The sequence below is a fragment of the Heteronotia binoei genome, chromosome 1 (assembly GCF_032191835.1).
Source record: "Heteronotia binoei isolate CCM8104 ecotype False Entrance Well chromosome 1, APGP_CSIRO_Hbin_v1, whole genome shotgun sequence".
Taxonomy (NCBI): domain Eukaryota; kingdom Metazoa; phylum Chordata; class Lepidosauria; order Squamata; family Gekkonidae; genus Heteronotia; species Heteronotia binoei.
The window spans coordinates 244,659,642-244,674,647 of record NC_083223.1 but is presented as its reverse complement, the minus strand read 5'-3'; the positions used below and the strand labels follow the sequence as shown (position 1 = coordinate 244,674,647).

The 15,006-nt window shown below is 44.2% G+C and overlaps 1 long non-coding RNA gene across 1 annotated transcript; it reads left to right on the top strand.

Moving 5' to 3' along the window:
- LOC132587602 (uncharacterized) lies at positions 1-489 on the top strand. Its single transcript, XR_009556460.1, has 2 exons — positions 1-83; positions 178-489. It is a non-coding gene; the product is annotated as an uncharacterized LOC132587602 (long non-coding RNA).
- Positions 490-15,006: the final 14,517 nt, after the last annotated feature.

Below are 15,006 nucleotides of genomic sequence, written 5' to 3'. Positions count from 1 at the left end.
ATGATTCATTGTAGCACCTTTCTGGTGTTCACTTAGAAACAAGCTGGCTTTGTTGGCCTAATACTTAAGAAAATTGCTAAGAGGTTTGCTGATTTTATTCAGTGTTTAAAATGTTTTTACGGCTTATATGCATGTGGTTTTATTGTATCATTGTATACTTTTTATTATGTTATTCAGGATTATTGCAGCTTGAAGAAGCTTACACGAAACAAGGGTTCAGTAAGAACCTTCTTGGATATTTGGATTATTGGCTGCGTCTTTTGACAGACATTAATCATCTGGAGTACTACACCAGGATTCCATGGAATGAATTGAAAATTTTACCACAAAATGAAAAAAGGACTCTTGGTGTCAATGCTTCCTTTTTGTACTAAGGACTGAATGTTAGGGTTGCTTTGGTGAAATTTATGATGGTGAAATTTATATATGAGTGTGTTAATTTATGTTGATTTTGTATAATTTACTAATAGAAGCTGGTTTTCACGGTGGGCTATGTGCCTTTGATTTCCTGTCCTTTTGCCGTGTTACTCTTTGTATATTCTTCCGACTAAGGGCAGGCAAACGCAATGCCCCTAAGCTGTGCTCAACAATTGACTCTCTCAGATGAGAAATTCAGAGCAGTCATTCAACACCTGTTTGGTTGGCAGGCATCCTGGCTCCCATCAAAGCTCACTTCAATGACCGAGGCAGGTTGGATGCCAGGAGAGAACCTTGATTTTGGCTTTTAATCACATTAGAAGCTAGTGCTCTGGCCCTGCATCTGTTCCATCTGTTTTACACGAAGACAAAATTAAGCAAACACAACAGCAAGAAAAGAGTAACTATCCTTTTTTTGAGCAGGAACACACAGGAATGCAGTTCCGACTGGCTTGGCATCAAGAGGTTTGGCCTAATATGCAAATGAGTTCCTGCTGGGCTTTTTCCTACAAAAAAACCCTGCGTGAAACAATGATGATGCCAGGGGTGTGGCCTAATATGCAAACGAGTAGCTGCTGGGCTTTTTCTTAAAAAAAAAGCCCTGAAAACAGCTATGTGCTGTGGCCTCAAAAGAGATTGTCCCCCCACATACACCTGCTCAGGACTGTAACAGCAGTCTTGCAGCCCATAAAGCACATCTGTCAAATCATATTCAGTTTGGCAGGTCAAAGTTTTACTTCTCTCATAGGAAGAAGAAGGCCTCAGATTCAGTGGGAGCTCATAGGAGCATAGCTCCTGAACCTTTCTGAGAGTTCCTCCTCCTCCTTCTGAGAGTTCCACCTCCTTGTCCATTGAATAGTATGTGCAGCTGCATAACAATCCCTGGATGAGCTCCACCACCTATTTTTCTACAAAACGACCCCTGGAAAGGAGGCAGCACTTGATACAGTGCAACAGTAGCTTCTTTCTGTATTTCTTTATTTTTATTTTGTTTATGATTTCCCTCCACAACTTTTTGTAAGTAAAACAATATGTTCAAACTCACATTCTCTCGCACTCAGTTCAGCAAGAGCCAGTGTGATATTTTGATTAGAACATCAAACTGTGAAGATCTGGATTCAAATCCCCTCACTGCTATGGGAACTTTCTGGATAGACTCATAGGGCGTTTTCGCACTTACCTTTTACTGGCGCGACCACCCTCCTCACGCCGGCGGATCTGCAGGGATTTCGCACCAGAAGCGCCGACGCAGCCAAAAGAGCCGGCAACTTCCGTCGCGGAGCCAGCTCAAACGGAAACCGCCAAGAAGCAGGAAAACGTTTGAGCTGGCTCCGCGACGGAAGTTGCCGGCTCTTTTGGCTGCGCCGGCGCTTCTGGTGCGAAATCCCTGCAGATCCGCCGGCGTGAGGAGGGTGGTCGCGCCAGTAAAAGGTAAGTGCGAAATCAGCCATAGAGTTGGAAATCAGCCATAGAGTTGGAAAGGACCTTCAGGATCATCTAGTCCAACTCCCTGCACAATGCAGAAAATTCACAACTACTCCTCCCCACAACCTCCACTGACCCCTGCTCCATGCTCAGAAGATGGCAAAAAACCCACAAACCCTCCAGGATCCCTGGCCAAACTGTCCTAGAGAAAATTGTGGCCTGACCCCAAAGTGGTGATCAGCATTTCCCTGGATGTGTAAGAGGGGGCAACCCTTCCTGCCCTCCCTCTCATGATTGCCAAAGCTCACAGAATCAGCATTGTCAGATGGCCATCTAGCCTCTGTTTGAAAACCTCCAAAGAACTTGTTCCTCTGAGGAACTTGTTCCACTGAGGAACCACTCTGTCAGGAAGTTCTTCCTAACATTTAGCCAAAAACTCTTTTTACTTAATTTCAGCCCACTGGTTCTGGTCTAGCCTTCTGGGGCAACAGAAAACAACTCTACACCATCCTCTATATGACAGTCCTTCTAGGATGCCCTTGAACTAATCATGCTTTCTCAGTAGACTTCCCAATTGCCTCTGCTTGGTGAGGAATTCCCCAGCCCTATCTTCAAGAAATTGAGGAGTAGGAGAGAGAAAAACAGCCTCCATACTGATACTCTAGGTATTTCCCCTAGTCTCTTTATCATAGAGATTACAGAAAATTCCTGGAATGCCATCTAGAAGTGACATCACATCCTCTTTCACTGTTTCTTTCCCTGCTGAGTGTCATTACAATGCAGTTTGGCAAGGAAAGGTAGGGGGGAAGCCCTTTAAAGGTCTAAACGGGAAAGATGGTACATGACAGCAAGCTAGCTGGCATTATTTATCTGCCCTCCCCATTGTGAGAATTTCCCAACTGATGCTCCACCCCCAGAGTTACAGGGATTCCACAAGTCAATGTCTGGTGGATGTTCCTCTTAAGACTGGGAGCTTCCTGTGGAGAAAGATCCCTGTGTGAAAGCAGGCATGGTCTTCACTTAAACAGTGCTTATGGAAAATGACCATGGTCAGATTTTGTAATGTTGCTAATAGAAGAGAAGATGCAGAAGGGAGAAGGGAAGATGGTACATGGACCACTTGGCCCTTTCCAGCAGAGCATCTCTTAAATTCTTCTGTGGAGGCTATAACTCCTAACTCTTGCTTTTTGTTTGTACAGTTGCTCAGTCGAGTCCAACTCTCTGCGACCCCATGGACAAAGTCACGCCAGGCCCTCCTGTTTTCCACCATCCTCCAAAGTCTGCTCAAATTCATGTTTGTTACATCAGTAACACTGTCCAGTCATCTCATCTTTTGCCGTCCCCTTCTTCTTTTGCCCTCTGTCTTTCCCAGCATCAGGGTCTTCTCCAGAGAGTGCTCCGTTCTCATTTGGTGGCTGAAGTATTTGAGCTTCAGCTTCAGCATCTGACCTTCCAGGGAACAGTTTGGGTTGATTTCCCTTAGGACAGACTGATCTGATCTTCTTGCAGTCTTAAGATTCTTCTCCAGCACCACATCTCAAAAGCATCTATTCTTTTGCGCTTGGCCTTCCTTATGGTCCAGCTCTCACAGCCATACATTACTACTGGGAATACCATCGCTTTGACTGTATGGACTTTTGTTGGCAGGCTGATGTCTCTACTTTTTATTACACTGCCCAGGTCTGCCATAGCTGTCCTCCCAAGGAGCAAATGTCTTTTAATTTCATGGCTACAGTCACCATCTGCAGTGATCTTGGATCTCAGAAATGTGAAGTCTGTCAGTACTTCCATAACTTCCCCTTCTATTTGCCAAGGTGTGATGGGGCCAGATGCCATGATCTTAGTTTTTTTAATGTTTAGTTTCAAGCCTACTTTTGTGCTCTCCTCTTTCACCCTCAACAAGAGGTTCTTTAGGTCCTCCTCACTTTCTGCCATTAGAGTTGTGTCATCTGCATATCTGAGGTTGTTGATGTTTTTCCCGGCAATCTTAATTCTGGTTTGTGCTTCATCCAGGCCAGCATTCCACATGATGTATTCTGCATATAAATTAAATAAGCAGGGTGACAATATACATCCTTGTCGAACTCCTTTCCTATTCTAAACCAATCAGTTGTTCCATATCCCATTCTGACAGTTGCTTCTTAACCCTTATACAGGTATCTCAGGGGACATGTGAGGTGGTCTGGTACTCCCATCTCTTTAAGGACTTGCCACAGTTTGTTCTGATCCACACAATCAAAGGGTTTAGCATAGTCAATGAAACAGAAATAGATGTTTTTCTGATACTCCCGTGCTTTCTCCATAATCCAGCGAATGTTGGCAATTTGATCTCTAGTTCTTCTACCTCTCCGAAATCCAGTTTGAACTTCTGGTAGTTCCCAATCGACATACTGCTGAAGCCTAACTTGTAGGATCTTTAACATGATCTTGCTGGCATGTGAAATGAGTGCAATGGTGTGATAGTTTGAACATTCCTTGGCATTACCCTTATTTGGGATTGGAATATAAACTGACCTTTTCCAATCCCGTGGCCACTGTTACATTTTCCAGATTTGTTGACATAATGTGTGCATAACTTTAACAGCATAATTTTTAGGACTTTGAAAAGCTCAATTGGGATACCATCATCTCCACTCGCTTTGTTGTTAGTAATGCTTTCTAAGGCCCATTTGACTTCACACTCCAGAATATCTGGCTCAAGGTCAGCAATTTCACTGTTGGGGGAACCCAAAGAAACCTCTATGCCCCTTCACCAAGAATATTTGCAATGCTTTTGGAAGTCTCACTATTTTTTCTTAGCTCAAAGGATATACATTTTTGTGCAAGGATATTCAACTAAATACATGTTCCGTTACAGTTTTCCAACCCATAAGGTGGGAGATTTCCTCCCCCCCTCCTCCCAAATTACAAGCTTATGCAATTTCTGGGAAATACATCTCTCTCTACACTGGAAAAAAAATTAAAATGATTTTTTTCTGTGTCAGTTTTTACTGCTAGCTTCTACAGCTCCTTTTTTGATCAGCCCATTTGCATGCCGTTTCTCAAAGGTCAGCGAGGCATAAATTGAGAATTTTTGATCTGTTTGCTTCCCACCAACCCAGCCGATTAAAGCCATTGCAGTTGCTGGAAACAGCTGGCAACATTCTGCCGGCAGTTAATTCTCCTGGAGTGGTGGTGGAAGTAAAGTGACAGCTCTGAGCGTAGCAAACGATTTACCCTGGCACTAAACCTTATATGCAGAAATAAACAGCTTCATTTGCCCATTTATTTATACTCCAATTTAGTTTATTGTGTAAAAGGGATCGGAGCACAGAAGGTACAGCTGCTAAGTCTGGAGTTTTTGCTCCCTATAAAGGGTGCTCAGGCAGCAAAAGACAATAACTAAATGCCAGTCACCACTCTTTTTAAAAAAAAAACTGAGTTCCTTCCTTTATTTATTTACTTCATTTATATCTGGCCTGTCTTCTCATGTAATGAAGACCCAAAATACTTTACTTCATTGATCTGCTCCTCCATTTTTCCTCACAACAACAAACTTGTGAGGTAGCTTAGGCTGAGAACGTGTGATTGGCCCACGGTCACCCAGAGGGAGCTTTGTTTCTTGAAAGCTCATCCCCTCCATTGTTGTTGATATCTGACTTCCGGGGTTGGAAAATGGCGAGCTGAGTTGCTTTCCCTAACGGGGGCAGGCTGGCACTTCTGTTCAGGGTAGTAAAAAGGCAAATTAATGCCTTCTGCCTACATTTCTCAGCTAGAGAATTGTCCAATGTATGCAGAAGAAGAAGAAGAAGAAGAAGAAGAAGATATTGGATTTATATCCCGCCCTCCACTCCGAAGAGTCTCAGAGCGGCTCACAATCTCCTTTACCTTCCTCCCCCACAACAAACACCCTGTGAGGTGGGTGGGGCTGGAGAGGGCTCTCACAGCAGCTGCCCTTTCAAGGACAACCTCTGCCAGAGCTATGGCTGACCCAAGGCCATTTCAGCAGGTGCAAGTGGATGCACAGATACTGTGAGGAAACTTACCTTGGCTGAAAGGGAGTCCCGGGGGGGGGAGGTCCTTTGAAGCTTTGAGGGATCTCCGGAGAGAAGTTGCATACTCATCATCTGAAGAAGTTTCCAGAGTCATTAATTTGACATAAGCTCGACAGGATCCAAACCTTCTTTTACAATTTTAAACATCTAATCTACAAAGGACTGGTGTTGATTTGGATAAACTATGGAAAAAAGGTACTGATTGCTATCTCTTCACTCCGGGACTAATTAAAGTTAAACAAAACAAAAGTAAAAGGTGGGAGTTGGAAATACTGAAAGCCTGAAAGGAGAAGAAGATAAGGAGCTAAATTTGAACTTTGTAAACTTAAAAGACAGTGTTAAAAGAAGAAAGGAATTTATTGTTTAGTCTATCTGTGGTTGAGGAGGCAGCCCCATCGTCACAGATCTGCAGCATTCACAGTCAACACAGGAAATACGTCAGATATCGTGAGATTTCTCTACCAGTGAAATGAGATTTGAAGGCAAGAAATGCAGGAAGTATTGGAGGAAGAAGAAGGAAGTCAACGAAGTAAACAGCCTACTCTAGGATTATAATACCAGAGAGAAACATCAGTGGCCATTGTTGTTGGGAAGACTACGTTTTAACATCGTTTTTAAAGTGATTGGGACATTAAAAATTGGTGGAGTTAACAGATTTGGCAATTAAAAAATTACTACTGTTGGATAGTAGATAACAAGATTTGAACTGGTAAAAGGGAAAAAAGAAATTTTTTTTAAAGTGAAGCAAAAGTTGCGACTGCCATTTTGGGAGAAATAAAAACTTTAAACATTAATATCTGGGAGGTTCAGAGGACAGCAAAATTGGGTGCATTGGAAAGGGCAAGCTTCACTTTATCAAACCTGATGGTTCAAATTTAATTTGGTGAGATCAAAATTTTTTTGATCTTGTTTTACATGTCAGACTCAAAACAAACTCATGCTAGGTCTGCTTCAATAGAGAAAATGCAAGCCCAATTAGATGCAATGGAAGCTAGGATAATGAAGGGGGTGAATGAAATGATACCTGCCTCTAAAAAAGAAATAAGAAAGGATATTGAGGACTCAAAGAAAGAATTTTAAAAAAATAGAGAATCTCAGAAATGACACTGTGGTAATAACAAAGAAAGTACAAGAAGTGGAAGAGAGAGTGAAAACATATGACTCCACCTTGTTAAAATTACAAGAAAAAGTGACAATTTATGATTGCAAACTGATGGAAACTCAGATCTGTCTGAGAGGTGTACCTGAAGATGAAGAATCAGACCTGAAAGAATACATAATAAAAATAATTGCAGAATTTTTGGAGGAAGATCCTGAAGGGAATAGAAATATGTATGACTATATGTATAGAGTAAATTCACTCTATGCAAAAAAGAACAATCTGGACACCTTCAATGTTATGAAGATTTTAAGTACATAACACCGGCAGGGGTCAAGTAACGGGAGGAGGGGTGGGTATAAAGTAATATATGGGATAGATTAAAAAAAAGTAACGATGAAAGAAATTGAAATTTATTACCATATGTTACTAATAAAATTGTTTGAAATCATTGTTGTTGATATCTAAGGTGCTACTGCTGTTCTACTGCAGACCGGGGGGGGTGTGTGTTTCTGCCAGAGTCCATGTCACGAGCTGGGGCCAGGCCAGGCAAAGTCCAGGGGCAGTCCAAGGTCTGTAGCTGGGTAGCAAGGAGGGTCCAAAGCGCCAAAACCGAATCACAGTCCAGGTATCGTAGGTCAGAGGTTCAGAAGCCGAAGTCAGGGGGTCCAGAAGTCAATGCCAGAGTCAGGGGGTCCAGAAGCCGAAGTCAGAAGCCAAAGTGGATGCTAGAACGTCAGGTAAGTGACTAGTTGCTTCCACAAAGCCTTCTCTCAAAGCCCACAGCTATATAGCCCTCTGCTGTCTGTTGCCCATTTGGGCTAATTGCTGACTCAGAGGGCAGCCAGGATCCTGCTGAGACTCAAGCACCCTCACTCCTAGAAGGGCCAGAATCCTTTCAAAACTCAGGGCTCAGGGAGCGTCTTGCTCGTGAGCGTGCCGCCCTCCTCCGATCCCTGAGGTCCTGACGAAGGCGGTCACGCACACGACCCACCCGAGAGGGCGAGGCAGGGGGGCTTGGATCTTCTCCAGCAGGAGGCAGGGGCACTGGTGCAGGTGGCAGGGGCACAGTTTCTTCTGCAGGCTCGGCTTCTTCTGCAGGGCCCCCAGCACCCATGACAGTCCACAGGAGCAGAGCTCCACCTGGGCTAGTCAGGGCTCCAGCTGGCCTGACCCGCCTTGTGACAAACATGTGCTCCCAGGCCAGGCAGTGTGGCCTAATATGCAAATGAGCTCCTGCTGGGCTTTTTCTTTAAAAAAAAAAGCAGTGCTGCAGACCAACTCAGCTACCCTCTGAAACTATCGTTATGGTAGACTGGAGATTCAAACATAGTCTTCCTGATCATAGTTTGACACTAGCCTGTCTCACAGGGGTATTATGAGGACTTGTTAGATGTGTCCCACTCTGAGAATGGCAGCCCTGCCACTATCAGGGAGCATGAGAGTCAAGCTGAAATAAGGCACTGTGCTGAAGAAAGAAGAAATGTTCCCTCAGAAGAGACATCTACAGTTAGTGAACAGGTATCTTTTCACACCAAGGAACCATCCCTGGGCAAAGAGGGAGGGGGCTCTTGGTAGCTGGTGATTTGATCCTTAGGCATGTAGATAGATGAGTTGCAAACTCGCATACTGACTGCAGGGTGACTTGCTTGCAAGGTGCAAAGGTAGTGTACATTATGTATGGTCTAGGTAGGCTGGCAGACATTGCTGGGGAGGAGCCAGTGGTCATGGCATATATTGGCACCAATGAAGTGGGGAAATGTAATTGTGTGATCTTGGATGAAAAATTTAGGTTGCTAGGCAGAAGTCTCAAGACAAGGACCGCCGAGGAAGCCTTCTCAGAAGAGCTGCCTATTCCACATATAGGGCCAGCTAGGAAGGCACAAATTAGGAATCTCAATGCATGGAGGAGACAATGGTGCAGGGAGGAAAGGTTTTAAGGTTGTTAGGCACTGGGATGCTTTTTGGAACAAGCTGGATCTGTACAAGAGAGACAGCCTCCACTTGTCCTGAGAAGGAACCAGGCTTCTGGTGCTTAAAATCCAAAAGGTGGAAGAGTGGTTTTTTAAACTAAATCCTGGGGGGAAAACGACAGGAAATAAAATGTCTCTGGTTTGGGATGGCTCATCTCTAAAAGATGAAGGGGTAACCGACAGGAAATAAAATGTCTCTGGTTTGGGATGGCTCATCTCTAAAAGATGAAGGGGTAACTGTTATTTTTCTAGACGGAAATGCAGTGGCCACTAGGGCTGCCAAGCTTCCGGGTGGGGGTTCTCCTACTCTGGAGGTCCCCAACCCACCAGCCCGCAGTGGGCTGGCAGGGGAATCCTCACCCGATGTCATCAGCGCAATGTACCATAGAGTTTCCCCTCCCAATTTGCTAGAGCATCCAGGAAAACCATATAGTTTTCCCAGATGCTCCTAGAGTGGCTAGCGTACAATGTCGCTGGGAGATGACATCACTTGCAAGTGATATCATCACGCCGTGCACACTACCCACACATGAAAAAAAGTCCCATGCTGGAGGCCACAGGGGACTTGGCAACCCTAGCGGCCACTGGGAGGGTGACAAACAGTATTGACTGCCTGACAAGATCTAGAGACCACAGGAGGAAGGTTGCAGGCCTAACATACTTGGGAAAGTATAGATGTTTATATACAAATGCTAGAAGTACTGTTATTTTTATGCTAATAAAGGCTGACTTGACTTGACTAAATGCTAGAAGTATCCGAGGTAAAATGGGAGAACTGAAATGCTTAGTGTCAGAGGAGAACACAAACATTGTGGGCATTTCAGAAACTTCAGAAAGATGAGATAATCAGAGGGATTCAGTGATTCCTGGATATAAATTATATCAGAAGGATAGGTCAGAGATGGAGTGGCTCTGTAAATCAGAGAGGGTATGCAATCCAGTAAGACTGAGAATGTAAGAGAAATTGATTCACTTAGAGAAATGCCACAGGTGGAAATAGTGTGCCTAAAAGGAAGCTTAATTCCAGGTGTTTGTTATCACCACCAGATCAAAGGTTAGAGGATGATTTAAAAACAGCAAAAGAATTAAGGAAAGCAGCTAGACGAAATAACTGTGTAGTAATGGGTAATTTTAACTACCCACAGAATGAGTGGCTCAATATGTGTTCATGTCAGGAGAGAGAGATTGGGTTTCTAGATACTCTCAATGACTGTGCCATGGAGTAGATGGCCACAGAACCTACTAGACCTCAAGACCTGGTGTGAGATGTAAACGTGATAGCACTAGTCGGGAACAATGACCATAATACTATAGCTTGGCATTTATGTGAATAGGGAGTTGTCCAAAAAACCCCAGCACAACCACATTTAACTTTATAGAAAGGGTAACTTCTCTCAAATGAGTGGGCTTGTGAAGAAGAAACTAAAAGGAAAGGTAAGGAGGAAGCTTGGATACAATGTATACTGCAGGTTAGGAGAGGTACAAATAGGTATTTTAAAAAGACTTGCAGGGTTAACAAACAATATATAATGGAAGCAGTAAAAGCGATGGAAGGTAGTTTAAGTGAGGTAAATAAAAGGGAGCACAGGCAGTGGCAAATAAAATGTAAGTCATTGATCAGACAGGCAAAAAGGGACTAGAAACCCCTGTAATTAACACATGGAATTAACTGCAGTAGGAAATGGTGGTGGCTATAAGCATAGACAACTTCAGAAAGGGATGGTATAAACATACAGAGCTGAGATACATCAGTAGCTATTAGCCACAAGGTATAGATGAAACACTATGGTTGAGGTGGTGATGCTCTGTATTTTGGGAGGCAGCAGTGGGAGGGCTCCTGGAGTTCTGGCCGCGCTGGTGGACCCACTGATGGCACCTGGTTTTTGACCACTGTGTCACATGGAATATTGGACTGATAGGCCATTGGCCTGATCTAACAAGGCTTCTCTTATGTTCTTATGAAGATAAAATGGAAGAGGGGGATAGTACCACTTATGCTGCCCTGGAGTCCCTGAGGAAAAATGGGGTAAAGATGCACTAAGTAAATTTTAAAATGCAGCATAATCCTAGGTGTATTTATTCAGAAGTTCCATTGTTCAGTGCAGTTTACTCCTAGGTAAACACACATAGGATAGGAACCATACTTATAGGGCAGCATATATATATGTGTGTGTGCAACAGTCCTTTATTTATTTATTTATTTTATCAACTTTATATCCCACCCTCCCCGGATGGGCTAACAACAGTTAAAAACCACATAGAATATTTAAAAAAACAGAATGTACAACAATTCCATACATTTTTCAGCTATAAAAAATCCAAGATGCACATCTGATTATCTGTATTTGTCCAATGAGATTGTCAGTGCTGTGGGGCATTAGCTATCTCCGCTTAACGGTTGAAGGCAAGTTTAAATAGTTTGGTCTTACAGGCCCGCCAGAACTGTGGCAGGTCTGATCTTAATAGTCTGGCTAAATTCTAACCAGCATCTATTACACAGTTAGGCTCAGAGATTATTCAGATCCACCATCTTCCAAATATCCAAAAAAGCTTTGCAGTTCGTCATTATTCAAATTATGCCAATCTTAAGCGATGAAAACAACAGGCACAGACACCCTGAGAGCAGAACAAATGCTGGAGAGGACAGCTGAGCTCTGGTGCCTTTTGGTAATAGTGCATCAGTGGGGATATTGGCAGGTCATGTCTGAATGCCACAGAAGCTATGGTCTCTCACAGCATTCAGAGGGGTCATGCGCTGAAGTTGATTTGTGATAGATTCAGGACAGGCAAAGGTCTGAGTACAATTACAGGAAGGACAATTTCAATAATTAACTTATGAAATCCAAGCTATAACAAAGACCATGAGCTTCAAGGGCTTTTAAAAATGACTTCATTCTTGGAAGAAACATCTCTCAACTTATTTTTTTAATGCTGCCCTTCTGCCAAAGTTCAGGGTGAGATACGACAGTCTCCCTTCTTCTCTTCTGCACAGCATTCTGGGAGGTAGAGAGTTACTGGCTCAAAGTCACTTTGTGGCTGAGTGAGGATTTGAACCAAGATCTTTCCCTTATCTACCACACACTGCCAAGGGGTGGTGAGATCAGCAGACAGAGAAACAATAGACCAAGATGGTTGATCATCCACTGACTCTGCAGTCCCCTCCAGCTTTCTCTACTCACCTCTGGGTGATATACAGAATTCTCCACAGCAAGAATCAAAAGACAGAATGCACATGTATGGGCAGCTGCTGGTTTTACCTAAACTTGTCAATTCTGGATTAGAAGATGCTTGGAGATTCAAGGGCAGTGTCTGCTGGGGAGGGAAGAGTTTGGGGAGAGAGGGACTCATAGGGATGTCAGCCTTCGGGTGGGACCCTGGGGATCCCCTGGAATTATAGCTCATCTCCAGACAACAGAGATCAGTCCCCCGGGGAAAAAATGGCTGCTTTGGAGGGTGGAGTCTATGGCATTGTATCCCACATGAGGTCCCTGTCCTCCCCAGGCTCCACCCCCAATTCTCTAGGAGTTTCCCAGCTTGGATCTGGCAACCCTACTCTCTCATCCCTCACCGCTGACCAGGAGGAACCTGGCAACCCTAAGGACTTGGGAAGGAAGTGATGACAGCAACTCCACTCTCCAAACCTGCCATCTCCTCCAGGAGAACTGATCTCTTTAATCTGAAGATCAATTATAATTCCAGGGCCAGCTGTGCCACTAGGCAACTAGGTGATTGCCTAGGGTGCCAGCCTTCTGGAGATGCCAGATTGGATGCCCCCATGTGACTCAGTGACATTGTGTATGGGGGGGGGGGGCGCCAGAAGTTAGCCTTGCCTAGGGTGCCAGATAGTCTACGCCAGCCCTGTGTAATTCCCTGAAAACCCCAGGTCGCTCCTTGAGGTCGGTAACACCAATCTCACTCATTTGCAGGGTGGTACCTTCAAAAGGTTTTGATCAGGTGACTGAAGCTGTAAGGATACAGCATAATAGGAGAGCCAGTCCTTCCTATGGTGTATTTCTTGCGTGATACCACTTTACACAGAATGTGATTAAAATGTGGGATTTGCTGCTAGAGGATGCAGTGATGGCCACAGAAAAGGGGATTAGATAGATTCATGGAAGATAAGTCTATCATGGCTGCTAGCCATGGTGACTGAAGGGAAACCTCCACATTCAGAAGCACTAAGCCCCTGAATCCAAGAGCCAGGAGGCAGCATCAGGGGAAGGCCTCGGCCTCTATGCCTTGTTGTTGACCCTCCGGTGGAACTGGTCAGTCACTATGTGAGACAAGATGCTGGACTAGATGGACCACTGGTCAGATCCAGCAGTGCTCTTCTTGTTATTATATTGTATACCTTACAAGGGAACAGCTTCACCAAACTTCAGAACCTATAGATTCCTTGCAATTCAGAATCCTGATTTGATGGGAGGAAACAAACTTCCATTGGCTCAGGTGCTTGCATTTAGGCTTCATGGTCAATGGGAATTGATTCAAAGCTTCTTGAACCAGGAAACCTTCCATTACTAAGGATGCCAGATCAGGGTTGGGAAATACCTGGGTATTTAGGGGGTGGAGTCTCAGCTGGGCATAATGCCATAGTCTACCCTCCAAAGCAGCCATATTATCCTGGGAAATTGATCTCTGTGGTCTGGAGATCAGTTGTAATAGCAGGAGCTCTCTCCAGGCCCCACCTGGAGGTTGGCCACTCTATCCACAGCCCTTCCGTGAGTGGGTGGGGGGGCAGTGCACCAACTTTGCAAGAAGCTGAGTCAAAGCCAGCAGGCTGGTTTATGATGTCAGAATGTTGTCTTTGTCTCTTCAGATGCTTCAATCAAAATTGACTTTATTTCTGCCACAGCGGCACATATTTAAATTCTCCCCCACTCCCCAGGTAATTCATTAAGATGTTTCCAAATGCCAAGAAAGATGCTGCTTGTCAAAGAAGAAGAAGAAGTGGGCTGTGAAGAGGCAAATGCATTGTGACAGGCGGGGCTCTCCAATAGCAGAAGGGTCCTCTTGCAGTGATTTGGATTCGTTCAAGCATCGCTGGGTTCAGCTTGCTTGCCTGTTTGTTTATTCTGAAACAAACAATGCTCAGATTCAAAAGGGTAAGAGAATGTTTGTGGGCCATCTCCTGCTAAGACCAGAGCAATTCTCTAGTTGGGTGACTTTTTATAGCTATTTTGCCAAACAAAGCGACAACATGGTTTTTCTTAAATGGAACAAACAAGCCTCTCGGGTCTTTTTTTTTTGTATTATAATACCACTGGTAGGAATGCCAACTGTATAGAGGTTGCTTAATGTTGAATGATAGAGATGGGAGCTCAGGCTGTGGAGTTCTAAGTAGAAGTCCATATAGCTCAGCAACAAAAAAGACTAGAGACTTTTAAAAGATAAAGGTGGGAACCAATACATTGTTACTGTCTGCCTATTTCACCTTAAAATTCAGCAACGAAAAGAGTCAGAAAGCTTTTCTTTTTAAAAAAGAAAGCTGGAAATTACCACAATGTCATGGGCTACCATTTTCCCTTATAACTCAGCAGTAAAAAGGGACGGAGACTTTTTTTAAAAAAAAATGAAAATTGGTAATTAGTACATTGTTGCAACAGATCATTATAACATTATTATTTTATTTTATTTTGCCATCAAGTCACAGCTGACTTATTATAACCCTGTGGGGTTTTGGAGGCAAGTGTCACGGCTGGGGCCGGGTCAGGCAAAGTCCAGAGGCAGTCCGAGGTCTGTAGCCAGCAAGCAGGAGTGTCCGAGGTGCCAAATCCAAATCGCTGTGCAAGTATCGCAGGTCCGAGGTCCAGAAGCCGAGGTCAGGGAGTCCAGAAGTCAAAAGCCAAAGTCAGGGAGTCAGGAACCAAAGTCAAGCCGGAGTGGATGCTAGAACGTCAGGGAGATGACTAGTTGCTTCCACAAAGCCTCCTCCCAAAGCCCACAGCTATATAGCCCTCTGCTGGCTGTTGCCCATTTGGGCTAATTGCTGGCTCTGGGAGGCAGCCAGGATCCTGTTACAACTCAAGCATCCTTGCTCTTAGGAGGGCCAGAATCC